This window comes from Cricetulus griseus, chromosome 4 (assembly GCF_003668045.3).
Source record: "Cricetulus griseus strain 17A/GY chromosome 4, alternate assembly CriGri-PICRH-1.0, whole genome shotgun sequence".
NCBI lineage: Eukaryota > Metazoa > Chordata > Mammalia > Rodentia > Cricetidae > Cricetulus > Cricetulus griseus.
In genome coordinates this window covers 152,031,344-152,045,735 of record NC_048597.1, presented here as the reverse complement: position 1 = coordinate 152,045,735, position 14,392 = coordinate 152,031,344, and positions in this window count along the sequence as shown.

Genomic DNA, 14,392 nt, shown 5'->3' with positions numbered 1-14,392 from the left:
TGCTACTTCAGCTAACAGCGGCTGAAGGGAGTTGGAGCTGAGACTAACTCACTTGCTCCTTTCTCAGAGCCCATTCCAGGAATGTAATGGGGTAAGTATAATTCTTTTAATTGTGCCAGGCCAGAGGTCTAGAATTTTATTGTGGCCGAGGAGTTCTTTACTCTTCCTTAAAAAATAACATAGAACGAGGCATTGGATAGACTATTTATTGTTTCCCCAGCCATGGTGTACTTGTGACGACCTAAGACTGGCATGGATATGTGAAATCCATAACACTCAGTAAGAGAAGCTAACAATAGGAGTCCCAGGCTACTGCCAACATTTTTGCTCATAGTATGGACGTGAAGAGCCTCAATCTTTCTTGCCTACCTTTTGATGAAAACTCTGTTAAGTATGTGACACCACTCCTGACCTTTAATGATCATATCTTTGGGATGTGGGTAGGATAGAAGAAGATTGGCATTAGGAGGTAGCCAGTGGTTTGCTATGTTGGCCTCTTTATTGGGGGGGGGGGCAATACAGCTATCTCATTCTATCTGGCATCTCCAGATCTCAGCATTAGAGCTTCCATTCTTGAAACAAAGGTCATGGATGACCCCTTCCACATCCTGGGATGTTGACTAGGGTCCTTCTAGCACTGGCATTTGGAAACTGTTGAGGACCAAGAAGGCAAGTACACAAACTGTGCTGATTTGAGGGCACTCCAAAAGGAGTCTTTTTGGACTGGCTAGTGGCATAAGTGACCTATATAAGTCCAAGAGAGAAAATTCACTCATTCACTTATTTGACATAGTTGTACACCTACTGTGTGTGAGGCACGTAGGATGGAAAGAAATTACAATGAAAATGGGGCCTTTGCTTTAAAATAATTTATAGTTACAGTAGAAGTTATAGTGAAGTGAACTTATTATTATTATTATATATTTTTGAGACAAGATCTTGCTATCCTCAAACTAGAGCTCCTACTGCCTTCCAAGTATTGGGATTACAGATATGCGACACCATGCTGGGCTGTGAATCAAATTGTTCATTAGAATCCATCTAAGTAGGACAAATACGAAAAAAAGGTCATTTCAGGCTGATGCATACTAGAGTGTGGATGGTGGCTATCAGAAAGACTTCCTTCCTGAAGATACTAATTTTGAAGAATAGTGGAGACATAATACCTCCATACACAGCATGTCTACTCAGTGCCAGCCTTTCTCATGAGTTGTAACTCCTATAACACCCCAATAATGCAGATGTTATTTTGTAATGTAGATGTCTTATAAGGGTTGGAATTGAGTGCTCTGAGTGGAAGAGTTAAGATCTGAATACCGGTTGCAATGGTGGCACAATCCTTTAATCTCAGTACTCAGGAGGCAAGGCAGATGGATCTCTGTGAGTTCAAGGCCAGCCTGGTCTACAGAGTGAGTTCTAAGACAGCCAGGGCTATGTAGAGAAACCTTGTCTTGAACCACACACACACCTCAAAAATATAGGCAGTAAAACACTAGAGCCTGAGTCTAAATCCTTAGGCCATTATTGCCTAAGGGCAGGGATTACTGGGTTTACTGGGTAAAGGAGAGAACTAGAAAGGATATGACAGCCCAGAGAAAGAGTAAATTCAAAGGCAGACAAGAAGCATGACTGGGGTGGAACTAACTGTAGGAGATGAGGAAGCTGGGAAGTGAGACAGCATCAGGCTAGGAGGCCTTTATTGTTAAGATAAGAGTGTGAACTTTGCTCCAAAATTATGGGAAATCCCAAGGATGCTTGCGTGTACATGTGTGTGTTTGTGTGTGTGTGTGTGTGCAAACATGCATGTGTGTGCACTCCCCCTGGGGTTCTTGGAATCAAATCCAGAGTCCTGAGCACACTAGGCAAGCTGTCTAACCTCTGAGCTATACCCCTGGGCTAGCCCCATGATTTTAAGCCAGGGAGTGATCCAAGCAATGGAATCACACTGTCGGGGAGATCCCTGTGTCATCTTGGAGAGTGGACTGGAGAGGGGCCAGGACTCGAAACAGGAAAGGCAGTTGGGAGCCCATTGAAGTAATCTGGGTGTCGAGTGATGAGAGAGGGATCTAAGTAGCTAGAGGAGTGAGGAGTGACGAGTGGGCAAGGGGGATTTGGGAGACAGGAAGTGGCATCTGCCAGCCTTGGTGTAGAGCAGTGGGAGTACTTCCAGTTTTTGTGAATCTCACAGGGAAGCACAAAGAGGTGGGAAAAGACACTGAAGTCAGAAATGGACTGCTCGCCTCGAGAGGCCTGTTGGATGTTGTTGAGAGAGCTCAGTACGCTATGATAATAAATACAAGGTTTGTGGCCATGTGTTGGATGTTTATTTACTGATTGCCAATCCTCTTGTTAGATGTTTATGTTCATCAGGGCACTCAGTCTTTGTAAGGAGTCTATTAACTTACATCTGAACAGACAGGGCGATGGGAATGTAGAGAGAACTTAGATTTGCTTCTCTGAGTTGATCAGTACGCAAGTGGCAGAGATAGAATTCCAGTCCTGGGTTTGATCTGGAAACTTCGTATACAAATACTGTCTAGTGAGGCTCCCTGGGAGAAGGCAAATGTTCTGGACTGCCCACTACAGAAGCCACTAGTCATGTGGATATTGAGTACCTAAAGTGCAGCCAAGGACTGTGTTTTCTAAGTAATTAAAAAATCGCACATCATATGTGCTTAGCAGCCACTGTGTGGGCTCACCCAGCTCTCTGCTCTTTGGGAGTTGTTTGTGTATCTATCATAAGTAGAGCCTTGGGGTGATGGTCACTCACCCCTGGAGATGGATTGTAGTTCATTTTTAACATTCACATTATATTCATTCATTTATTTATTTGGGTTTTATTTGTTTGTTTTTGGACAGGGTCTCACTTTTCAAAAAAAAAAAAGGCTTTATTTATTTTTATGTGTATGGGTGTTTTGCCTGCGCATAGACCTCTGCACCACATGGGTACCTCAAGCCTGTGGAGACCAGAAGAGGGTTTCAGATCCCCTAAAACTGGAGTTACAAGATGGTTGTGAGCACCCTGTGGATACTGGGAATCGAACCTTGGTCCCCTGGAAGAGCATCCAGTGCTCTTTACAGTATCTCTCCAGCCTGCTCAAGGCCTCACTATTTAGTCCAGGCTGACCTGGAACACACAGCAATTCTCCTGCCTTAGCTTCCTGGGACCAGGGATTACAAGTCTAATGGGAGTGGGGGTTGGGGGGTAGGGGTGTGTGTTACAAGTGTAAGTACCACAGCAGGCTCATTACAGATATTTGAACTTCTTACTAGTCACGGGCTTATATGAGAATCTGATGAGCATTATAACCTCTCTGGGGAATGTACACTGCTGTTGCACAAGTTAGTTGTAATGATGTCAGAGGTCCCTGAGGGGTAGGTTCCCTGGTTGGAAGCATGAAGAAGCAACCTGATAGTATGTTACCTCCTTGAGAACAGGGGTGTTGTGTTTACCATTTACACCAGTGTCTGGATTCAAGAATGATGTTTAGTACGTAGTTTATCTGTGATAGTTTATTGAAGGAGTGACTGAAAGAGTCCTGGATAATACTTCAAGATCAACCAGAAGAACTTAAGAAACACAAAAGAGCAGAAGTACAGCGGAGGGAAGGCCTGGGAGTCATAGAAGCCAGGAAGGAAGCCCTTCCAAACTCTGGATCACCCTCCATGCCATACTTGCTGGGGCAGTCCAAGAGGATTGGCTTCTCGTTTGCTTGGTTTGCTTTTTGAGATACGGTCTTTATAGCCTGGGCTGTAACTTGGTATATAGTCCAGCTGGCCTTGAACTCTTATGTCCCTCAGCCTCTCCAAGTGCTGGAACCACAGCAGTATGTCACCACTTCCAGTTTTGAAAGCAGGATTAACCATTGTCCCAGGGAACAAAACGAGAGTGGTGGGTGTGGGATCCAGACTCACAAATCCAGGGGTGGGTCCTCCATCCTGCCCCTCACTGTCAATGGGAACCTTTAAACAATACTCATCAGCTCAGCAGTAGAGTGCTTGCCTGGCATATGTGAGCTCTGGTTTGGATGCCTCAAAATGACTGCCTAGATCAACAGCTTCCCTTTGGCTTTGATGGGCTGCCTGATAAAATACTGGTTTATTATGGGTTGACAAAGATTTACCAGTCACTGGCCAGTGTGTTACTTCAATGGCCATAAAGAAAAGGAAAAACAACAGAGTTGGAGGAGACCTTCCCCCCACCCTTTAGAAATCAAACACGGAAGCCGAGCACAGAGGTGTTTATAATCTCAAACTACTCAGGATGCTGAGACTGAATGAGCAGGGGTTTGAGGCCACCCTGGGCTACACAGTGAGAATCTGTTCAAACAAAACAAGACACAGCTGTGTGGTGGTCCCCACCTGTAATCCCAGCATTGGAGAGGTGGAGACAAGAGGACCCCTGCAACTTTGAGGCCACCCTGGGCTACATAGTTAAATTCCAGACAGCCTAGATTATGGAACAACGCTGGGTCTCAAACAGAGCAAATCAAACCAAAACCAAAGGAAGCACAGACACAGGCATGTTTTCAAGGTGAAACTAAGTCTTCAACAGAAAAGAGTTTGTGGGTTTGGATAGGTGAAGGAAACACTGAGCTGCATTCTGAACCCCCAAATCTTTGTCCAGCTACTGCTCTTGATGTAGGTTCTCATGGGAGTCGTTAAGCAGAAGTGAGCCTCCAAACCCTGTAGGCAGATTGGCAGTTTTCTCCAGCCTGTGATTTTCTAAGTACTCTCTGAGACTATTAGGTATGTTGTGTAAGAGGTTGGCAGTCATTCACAGTGTCCCAATCACATCTGTGTACTTATTTCTATTATTAGACCTTCCCATACTTGCTTGCCAGGTGACAAACAGAAACCGGTTTTCTTTATTCACCACTTCTCTGCTACCTCTCTTCTCTTTCTGAATATGCCTTTCCTACTTAAACTGAAATTGTAAACACTAGAGTCCTTTTATCTTATTTTACTTTATTTTATCTTACCTTTTGGTTTTTTGAGACAGGGCTTCTCTGTGTAGCCCTGGCTGTCCTGGAACTCACTCTGTAGACCAGTGTGGCCTCAGACTCACAGAGATCTGCCTGCCTCTGCCTTCCGAGTGCTTGGACTAAGGGTACGCACCACCACCACTCAGATTAAAGTTATTTTATATGTGGAAATAATTCAGCATGGTAATGCAGTTTTCTCTTCCAGTTGTGATGATGTATCTATTTTCTAAGCCAGTGGCTCTTAACGTTTTTTTCTCATTGACCATTTCTCTTGGGGCCGAGTCAATGACTCGATGAGTAAATAAAGGTGCCTTCCACCAACCCCGAGGACCCGAGTTCAATCCTTGGGACCCACATGGTGGAAGGACGGAAGTGATTGCTGTAAGTTGTTCTCCGACTTCCATACATATGCCGTGACATGTATATGCCCTCCTTCTCATAAGAAAATCAAAAAGAATTTCCTCTGTGTGGATATTACAGCTCCACAATAGAGTGCTTGCCTAGCTTGCTGAGGCTCTCAAAGACACTGGCACATCAAAAACAAGAACAACAAAAGCCTTCAGAATCTCTTCTGTTACTACCCTGTGGTTCCATGGCAGTTTCAAAGTATCTATCAGGCAAGCTCCTGTGGCTATTCTGTGCAATTGGTATTCACCACCTGCCACGATTCTCTACCATTTCTAAACCTCATCAAACTCTTCTAGGCCATGTGTTGTTATGCACATCTGACCTTTCAAAAAAGTAAATCTCATCTCCTCCGCTAAGTGGTAGAGTCAAGACTAGAACTGGTGTCTCCGTGATTGGGGCATGATGATTGGATTCCTTGCAATTCAATCCCCGGCTCTATAAATTGAGGATTAAGTAGTGACTAAACACAGTAAGTCTCCATTTCTTGAGGAATTAGGCTAAGAGAGGATTAAGTGTGCCGGTCCCGGGGTTATAAGGCCAATAAGAAAGAAGCAAAGCCAGGGAAAAGCCAGTTCATCTGTTCCTACCACATCCACAGCCCTGGAGAATTTATTTCTCCTTGTTTATTAATCAAAGACAGCTGTAACTGTCACTTGCAGTGTTTTGAAACTCCCAATTAGCATGAGATAATTGTTGCCAATGCAGCAGTCGGCAGATTATTGCCAAAGGCAGAGAAATGGGCACTTTAGTCTCCACAGCTTGGTGTGGGTGGCTTCCCTCAAGCTTGGGAATACTGGATTTCATCTTGCAAGCCTCATGGCAGCTTGGGTCCACCTAAGTCTCCAAACTCCCTCCAGGCTTAGGAGAGCAGTGTATGGTTGCCTGGGAGAGGAAGAGCTGATTCTGCTCAGAAAACACCCTTTCAGAAAGGGGACTGGGCAGGATGTGATGGTACCCGCCTGGACTCTGAGCTACTGGGGAAACTGAAGCAGAAGGCTTGAAAGATCAAGCCTGGACTGCAGAGTGAGTTCAAGGTCAACCTGGCAAACAGTGAGACTGCCTCAAAATAAAAGCACGTTGATGTCTCCATGGTAGAGCATTTTTTTAAACACATGAAAAGCCCTGGACTATATCCCTAGTCCTGCAAAAATAAAATAAGATGCTAAACTAAATAAAATATCCTAAAGATGCCAGGTCCCATCTCCCCAGTTGTCAAGCTTTGCCTTCAGAGGCACAAGTGTATCTGCTTGTGGTTTGTGAGGTTAGCCTGTACTTTCTTTGGGGTGGGGAGGAGGACAGTCGTTCAGTGGAGCCAAGGAAATTTGTCCAGCATGCATTGTAAAGCTTCCCAAGTCGAGCCAGCCTTCTGGAGTATGCTTTGTGAATTTGCAGGGATTTCCCCTGGCCCTTCCCAGTTTTGAGAATATCAATGGGACCATTTGGGGTAAACTTCTGCAGTAGCAGGCATGTGGGGAACAAAACCAGGAGTCTGCTGGCTCCCTTAGGTGTATTCATGAATTCTCTCTCTCTCTCTCTCTCTCTCTCTCTCTCTCTCTTCTCTCTCTCTCTGTGTGTGTGTGTGTGTGTGTGTGTGTGTGTGTGTGTGTGTGTGTGTGTGTGGGTGGGTGGGTGTGGGTGTGTGGGTGTGTGTATAAGCCAGATGTCAACCTCAGGAGTCATTCCTCAGGTGCTGACTACTTTGCTTTTTGAAACAGTGTCTCTCACTGGCCAAGTCCTCCAGGCAAGCTGGCCGGTGAGCAGGAGAGATCTGCCTGGGTCTGCTTTCCCAGTACTGAGATCATGAGCATGAACCACCACAACTGGCTTTTTAAATGTGGATTCTGGGTATGGGACTCAGCTAGCTTTTAACTGTCCTGCCTCTATCCTGAGTGCTGGGGTGACAGGTATGTCCTGCCCTGCTTGTTCCCATCCGATTTTAAGTTTCAATGCAGAAAGCTTGTTGTTGAGACACTCTTCTTTAACGGACCCCAGAAAGAAGTGGCATTTTGTTTTCTGTTCTCGAAGCATCTCAGGCTTTGTGAGAGTCATCATTTTTTTTCTCTTGAAAACAGAGTCCATGTCTGATTCACACCTTCTACATTTGTGTTGTCCTCTATAAAACCATGCTATTCCCATGGTGTGCCACGTAGCATTACAAGCAGTTAATGTGTGCCAAACACTGGCATCTGCTCTTAACATGTATTTGTTCTCAAACCTTACAATTGCCTTATGAGGTATGACCTATCTATCAGTAATGTCTCTCTGGTAAAGGAGCAAAATGTTGTGAAATAAATCACTCAGTCATACAAGTAGGGAGTGGAGAAGTGTGAATTCAATCCATATCAGAGTATTACCACACCATAGACATATCTCCTTCCCACTACAGGGTCTTGCTGTGTGTCCTAGGCTTTGTGGTCTAGACTCAGCCATTACCTCAATGATGCTTCCTGTTGGCATATGTGCATATACGTACTTGTTGAGTGCGTGCAGGTTGGTTTTTTTTCTCTTCTTTTTAAAAAATATTTGTGTGTGTGTGTGTGTGTGTGTGTGTGTGTGTGTGTGTGAGAGAGAGAGAGAGAGAGAGAGAGAGAGAGAGAGAGAGAACTTTTGGTAGGTGGTTCTTTCCTTCCACAGTATAACTTATAGGGCTAGAACTTGGGTTGCAGGTCTCAGGGCCTGGAAGTAAGGGTCTTTGTCTACCGAACCATCATGTTGGCCTTCAGTTGGTATTTATTAGTTACGTGGAACCAATACACATTTTGAAGGTGACCAGTTGTCCTGTAAACTGAACTTTCCAAACATTGGGAAGACCAGAAGGGGGCGTCTAAAAATCAACTCATTCTAGTGACTGTGGCGCTGGTTTGGTTGCGATTTGGGAAACAACAGTGCCATCTAGTGGAATCTCTTGCTAATATCAGGTCAAAATTACTTTTCCTGAAACTGGTATATTGATTATCATTTTGGCATGGGTCTCTTTTAGTTAGCTTAATTTTAAGTTTTGGTTGCCAGAAGAAGGGTAGAGTGAGTGGGAAGTACCAACCTGATATGGCCAAACTAGATCAAAGGCAGCCTGTTTCTCAGAGAGGCCGTGATGTTCATCATGGTCTTTTGGGTTAGTTGAGCCCCTTGAGTATTATAAATGGTATAAACCCTGAACTTCAGACACCCCTCTTCCGCTTTTCCCGCCAAATGCTTTCCATGGGGTACACCAGTACACCTAATTTGAGGCTTGCCTCTGGAACTGTGCAACTTGGAATTTCTTCTCCAAATCCCATCCTGTGTGGTGCTTGGTAAGAATATGAAAATTGCATGGGCCAGCAACACCATAGCAAAATTCTATTAAAATAAGGCTTTTTTTTCAAGACAGGGTTTCTCTGTGTAGCTTTGGAGACTGTCCTGCATCTCTCTCTGTAGACCAGTCTGACCTCAAACTCACAAAGGTCTGCCTGCCTCTGCTTCCCAAGTGCTGGGATTGAAGGCGTGGACCACCACTCCCAACTTCAGAACTCTGCTTTTGAATTGAGCTCTGAATTCATTCAGACCACAGAATAGGAAGATCAGATATTTTGCCTTTTTCTTCCCTTACTGTCAGCCTTCCCTGGGGGCAGGGCAGTGAACCTAGTGGGTGGTGCAGAATCCTTCAAGTCCCTGCCTTCTGGCAATCTTCCTCTCAAAAACCTTACAAGCCCCTCCCTCTCCTATCTGCACCAGCTCCTTGGGGGCTTGGGCAGGTTGAGAAGAATGGATCACTATCCCATTACAGGGCTCAAACAACCAAGTTGGAAGCATTAGTGCTTGCCTACAGAGGCATACATACCTAAGGGCCTGGGTAGGAGTAGGTTAGACTCTTCCTTCTCCAGCCTGGGCAGCCGCAGAGATGCTTTGGATGTCATGGACATGACTTTCAGCTGCTTATTGTCTTCCCAGCTCAGCACCCCTGCTTCCACAGGAGCATTCTGCTTTTGCTTGATGTTGTAACCTGTGTAGCTGAGGTCTGGATGACCTCCATCAGGGTTGAGAAAGCAGAAGTTTTAACGGTTCACATCCTGTGTCTTCCCCAGCAGCCAGCAGAGCAGCCAACAGAGCAGCCATGATGATGATTCCAGCAGGTTCCTGAGTCCTCGAGTGCGCCAAGAAAGGTAAGTTCGAAGAAACCGGAGTGGTGTCGGGGGAGCGGAGAAAAATGGCTGAGAATAAGGTGAAGTGCCTATTACTTCCTCTGTGTGTGTGTGAGACAGCTCTGGGAAGTAGAGGGGTCAGCTGGCCTTTGTCCTTGGAGAATGATTGGAAAGACAAGCTGTTGCCCCAGAAACCAGAGGGTTCAACACTATTGAGGCTGCTGAAGGCAGGGGACTGCCTCTCCAAGGGAGGAAGCCAACTGCAGACCAAAGTCTCTGGGTAAATTTGGAGTTTAGGATTTGAGTCATGCTTTTTGCTTTGTTTTGTTCTGTATTGTGACAGAATTTCTCTGTATAGCAGCCCTGGCTGTCCAGAAACTCATTTTGTAGACCAGGCTGGTGCCTGAACTCAGAAATCCTCTTGCATCTGCCTTCCAAGTGTTGGGATTAAAGCCATGCGTACGCCACTATGTTGAGTGTAGGATTTGAGTGGGTTTAGAATTTGAGTCAAACTTCAAAGGTAGAGTATAGCCAGGCTCCTGTAAGGAAAAGGAATTTTTTTCGTTTTTGTTTGGGGTAAGGTTTTTGTACCTGAGAAATTTGTGTGGCCTGGAAAGGGCACCTGTGGTTACTGAAGGCTCCAATCTTTGGAGTGGTGAGGGTTATCGGAGAAGAGGTTGATCGAGGGGCCGCCAGGGAAATGAATGTGGTGGCTTCTAAATTTGGGATCTATAGGATTTGAGAGTCAGTTCAGTTTCTTCAAATCCTAGTATTGAAGTATGCCACTGCACTTGACTCAAGATACGTATTTCAACTGAGGAAATCAACTGTATACTTGGAAAGATTCATTTACTTAAAAGTTCAAAAATATATTATATTTTTCTCTCTCTCAGTGTGTGTGTGTGTGTGTGTGTGTGTGTGTGTGTGTGTGTGTGTGTGTGTGTGTGTGTGGCCACATATGGAGACCAGAGGATCATTTTCATGAGTCCCTTCTGCCTTTCTGTTGTGTGGGTTCTGGGGATTGTACTTGGGTTCTCAGGTTTGACGGCAAGCCCCTTTACCTGCTGAGCCGTCTTGCCTACTCAACATACATTTCTTTTGTACTTGGTAGTTTATGCCTATTACCCAGCACTTGATCCCTGAAAGCACAAAGATAGCCTGGTCTACATAACTGCAGGTTTGACTGGGTTACATATGGATCCTCTGTTTCAAAAAGACAACAAAACCAAAACTATTTGTAAGTCTACTATTGACTAACTTGAATGGATTTCCTATGAAAAAGAACACGGTGATTCTACTTTTCAGCTACGTAAAGGCCAAAACATAACACTGTCACGTGACTTTCCCATCTCTTGAGACACGATCTCCTGTGGCTCAGCCTGATCTTGAACTTCTGACCCTTCTGCCCGAATCTCAAGTGCCAAGAATACAGGACTGCCCCACCATACCCTTCTTCAGACAGTCTTTGAAAGGGTGTGCATAATTGATATCTGTATGAATTTGAGCAGGTCTAGTGTATTATCACCAGTCTCTTTCAAAGAGACTTTAGAATCAAGAGAATGGTTTTGAGCAGAAGTTGGGAGTGGTAGTAGAGAAAGGCACATCTCTGTGTTCAAGGCCAGCGTGGTCTACATAGTGAGGTCCAGGATAGCCATGGCTATACAAAGTAACCCTGTCTCAAAAACAAAAGCAAACAGAAAATAAGAGCTGGTTGACAGGAAGGAGGGAAAAGGAGAAAAGAGAGTGTCTAGAGTAGTATAATAGCACTCAGTTTTGAGGCAATGTCTTACTATAGCTCTGGCTGGCATTTGTGCTTCTGGATTGCTGGGTAAAGTCACTGCTGCCATTCCCAGTTTGACAGAACTCTTTATATACAAAATCTCACAAAATGGAATTAAATAGAATTGGAGGAAAGTAAATTAATTATAAATGAAAAGGGTTCGTTCAGTCAGGTTAGGAAGAACTTAGTCCGTTTTTTGGTTTTTTGAAACAGGGTTTCTCTGTGTAGACCTGGCTGTCCTAGAACTTGCTTTGTAAAGCAGACTGGCCTCAAACTCCACCTGCCACTGCCTCCCGGTGTTGGGATTAAAGGTGTGCACCACCACCCCTCAGTTTAGGATGAATTTTTGTATGGCAAAACAGGTTTCACAAAGTAATAAACTTCCTCCCTCCCAAGAGAAGTTAAGTAGTGTGTTAAAAGAGAGCCTGTCCTGGGCCTGAGTGGCAGGGTCTCTCTAAATGTTATGTTTGCTTTTTTATGAAGTCTTTTGAATTCTGTCCCATGACTCAGTTTTATCCCCAACACTAGCCTAACTGAATGATTCAATTCAATCTAGATGGAATCAGTATGCCCCCCAAAAGACTAATTAGTCAAAGCACTAAATCAGTTTTAATCTGAGGGTAACTCTTTTGGTCCTCAGAGTAGCCTACACATCTCTCTATGGATGCCCAGATTTTTAGCATGTATACCCTTTTTTTCTTTTTGAGACAGGGTTTCCCTGTGGCTTTGGAGGCTGTCCTGGAACTAGCTCTTGTAGACCAGGCTGGTCTCGAACTCACAGAGATCCACCTGCCTCTGCCTCCCAAGTGCTGGGATTAAAGGCGTGCACCACCACCGCCCGGCCGCAGGTATACCCTTAAAATAAATGGCAAAGAGGTCCCTGAGTCAGCTGACTTCTGAACCTGTGCACTGAGTATCTCAGAATGAATACTGTCTGGTTTTCATCGTGGTTCCTCAGCTGTGCTTCACCTTTTGGATCCTATTGCCAGCTCCTCTCTTCCCTCCATGTTATCTCTGTTGCTAGGCCATTCCAGGGGGGAGAGAATTAAGTACTGAATTACATGTAACCCCGACAACACCCTCCCCAGGATACTCTGTCTCTTGGATGCTGCTACCTAAACATGCTTTTGGCCCGCTGCTTAGGAATGGACACTGATAAAAACTACATTCAGCCTCCTTGTCTGACCATGTGTACCTCCATAAAGGCTTCTCTTCCAGACTTGTAGCTTCTAGAAAAACAACAACAACAACAACAACAACAACAACAACAACAAAAACCCAAAAAACAAAAAAACCTAAATTTCTTTCCTATCTGGAACCTGCTGTGGTGGTTTGAAAGAAAATGGTCCCCAAAGGGAGAGGCACTATCAGGAGGCATAGCCTTATTGGAGGAAGTATGTCGTTGTGGGAATGGGCTTTGAGGTCTCTTTTGCTCAAGCTTCCCTCAGTGTGACTGCAGTTGACTTCCTGTTGCCTGCAAGAGGTAGACCTCTCAGCTCCAGCACCATGTCTGCCTGCACACAGCCCTGCTCCCCCTCAGGATGATAATGGACTGAGCCTCTGACACTGTAATCGAGCCACCCCAATTAAATGTTTTCTTTATAAGAGTTGTTATGGTCATGGTTTCTCTTCACAGCAATAGAAAACCCTAACTAAGACACCTGCTCAGTTTTCTAAGCTCTTCATGGTGGTTGTGGACATCATTTGCCTATGCTGGCTTGGCATCTGTGGTATGGCATATGTCAGAAGTGTGCTCTGGGTGGCTATCCTGTGTGTACCCCAATCTGAGATGCCCAGAGCCACCCTGTGTTTGCCATGGTCACTCTCAGTGAAGTCTTCCCTTCTTGGGTTCCTTCTACGGGTGAGAACGATTTTCCAGGGTCACATCCTGTATGTGATTCTTCCTTTAATACATTTTCATCTGTTTTAGAGTCTTCTGCTTTGGGAACACTTGGCTGTGATGGACTTAGATTTGAATGTAAAAGGTTTTCGGTAGTGGTTCAGATGTAGCCCGTGTGCCTTACTCTGAGCTGTGTGTGTGTGTGTGTGTGTGTGTGTGTGTGTGTGTGTGTGTGTGTGTGTGTCTGTGTCTGTGTCTGTGTGTGTCTGTGTAGAGTGTGAGGTGGTACTGGTAGAGGTCAGAGGTCAATTTCTATTTCTTCAGGTGCTGTCCTGTCTCTGTCCCTTCCTCCCTCCCTCCCTTCTTTCTTTTTTCTTCCTTGGAAGTGGAGGAGAGGCAAGGCCTCTCATTGGCTTGAAACTCATTAATTAAACTAGGATTGAGCCCCAGGGATCTATTTGTCTTTGCCTCCCCCATGCTGGCTGTGATTATAAGCTCAGGGCTTCTGGAGATGGAACTCCTGCTTATGTCAGCAAGCATTATACTGGCTGAGCTGTGCTCCCAGCGCTTCACTCTGGGCCTTTGGAAGACTGTACACTGTCTCATTAAAGGCCACGTTTCCTACACTGGCAGTCTCTCCTGTAATCCTGCCATTTACTCTGTGCCATTCCTCTGGGGCAGGGGTGGGGGGTTGGTGGTGGAGGTGGGAGTGGCAAAGGCAGCAGGGACTTCACATACTGAGTGAGAGTGGCCAAGAGTGAGTCATTCTATGACTGCTTCTAACAATCCAGATCATGAAAGCTTGCTTCACAGAACACTCGAAATAAACATTGATTTCTTTAAAATTCCTGAAGTTCTTTTAAATGACAGGTTTATTGTATAAGATGTGCTTTTGGCTGGTTTAATAAAACTTTGATTCTTTTCAGCTCTGCCTTAAGTTCAGGACGGACATAAGGAGGACAATAGGAGGGTCATCACCAAGTGATTGTCTCATTGTGTAGACGTCATGGGATACCTCACATAACTGAGATGGCTGTGAGCATCTCTAGGAATCTAATCTCACTGGACTACTTCCATTGTTGACCGGAGTGTGCTTATATATCCTGTGGCTGTCTTAACAGTCGTAAATGAAAAGTCTCTATCTGGTCAAACAGGGAAGCTGTGACCTTGGGGAGAAAGGTTGATTAAGAATCCATTTACTAGGAAATGGGGGAGGGGTTGGAGGGAGGACTGTCCCAGAGGTAAGACGTGTCTACAGTCC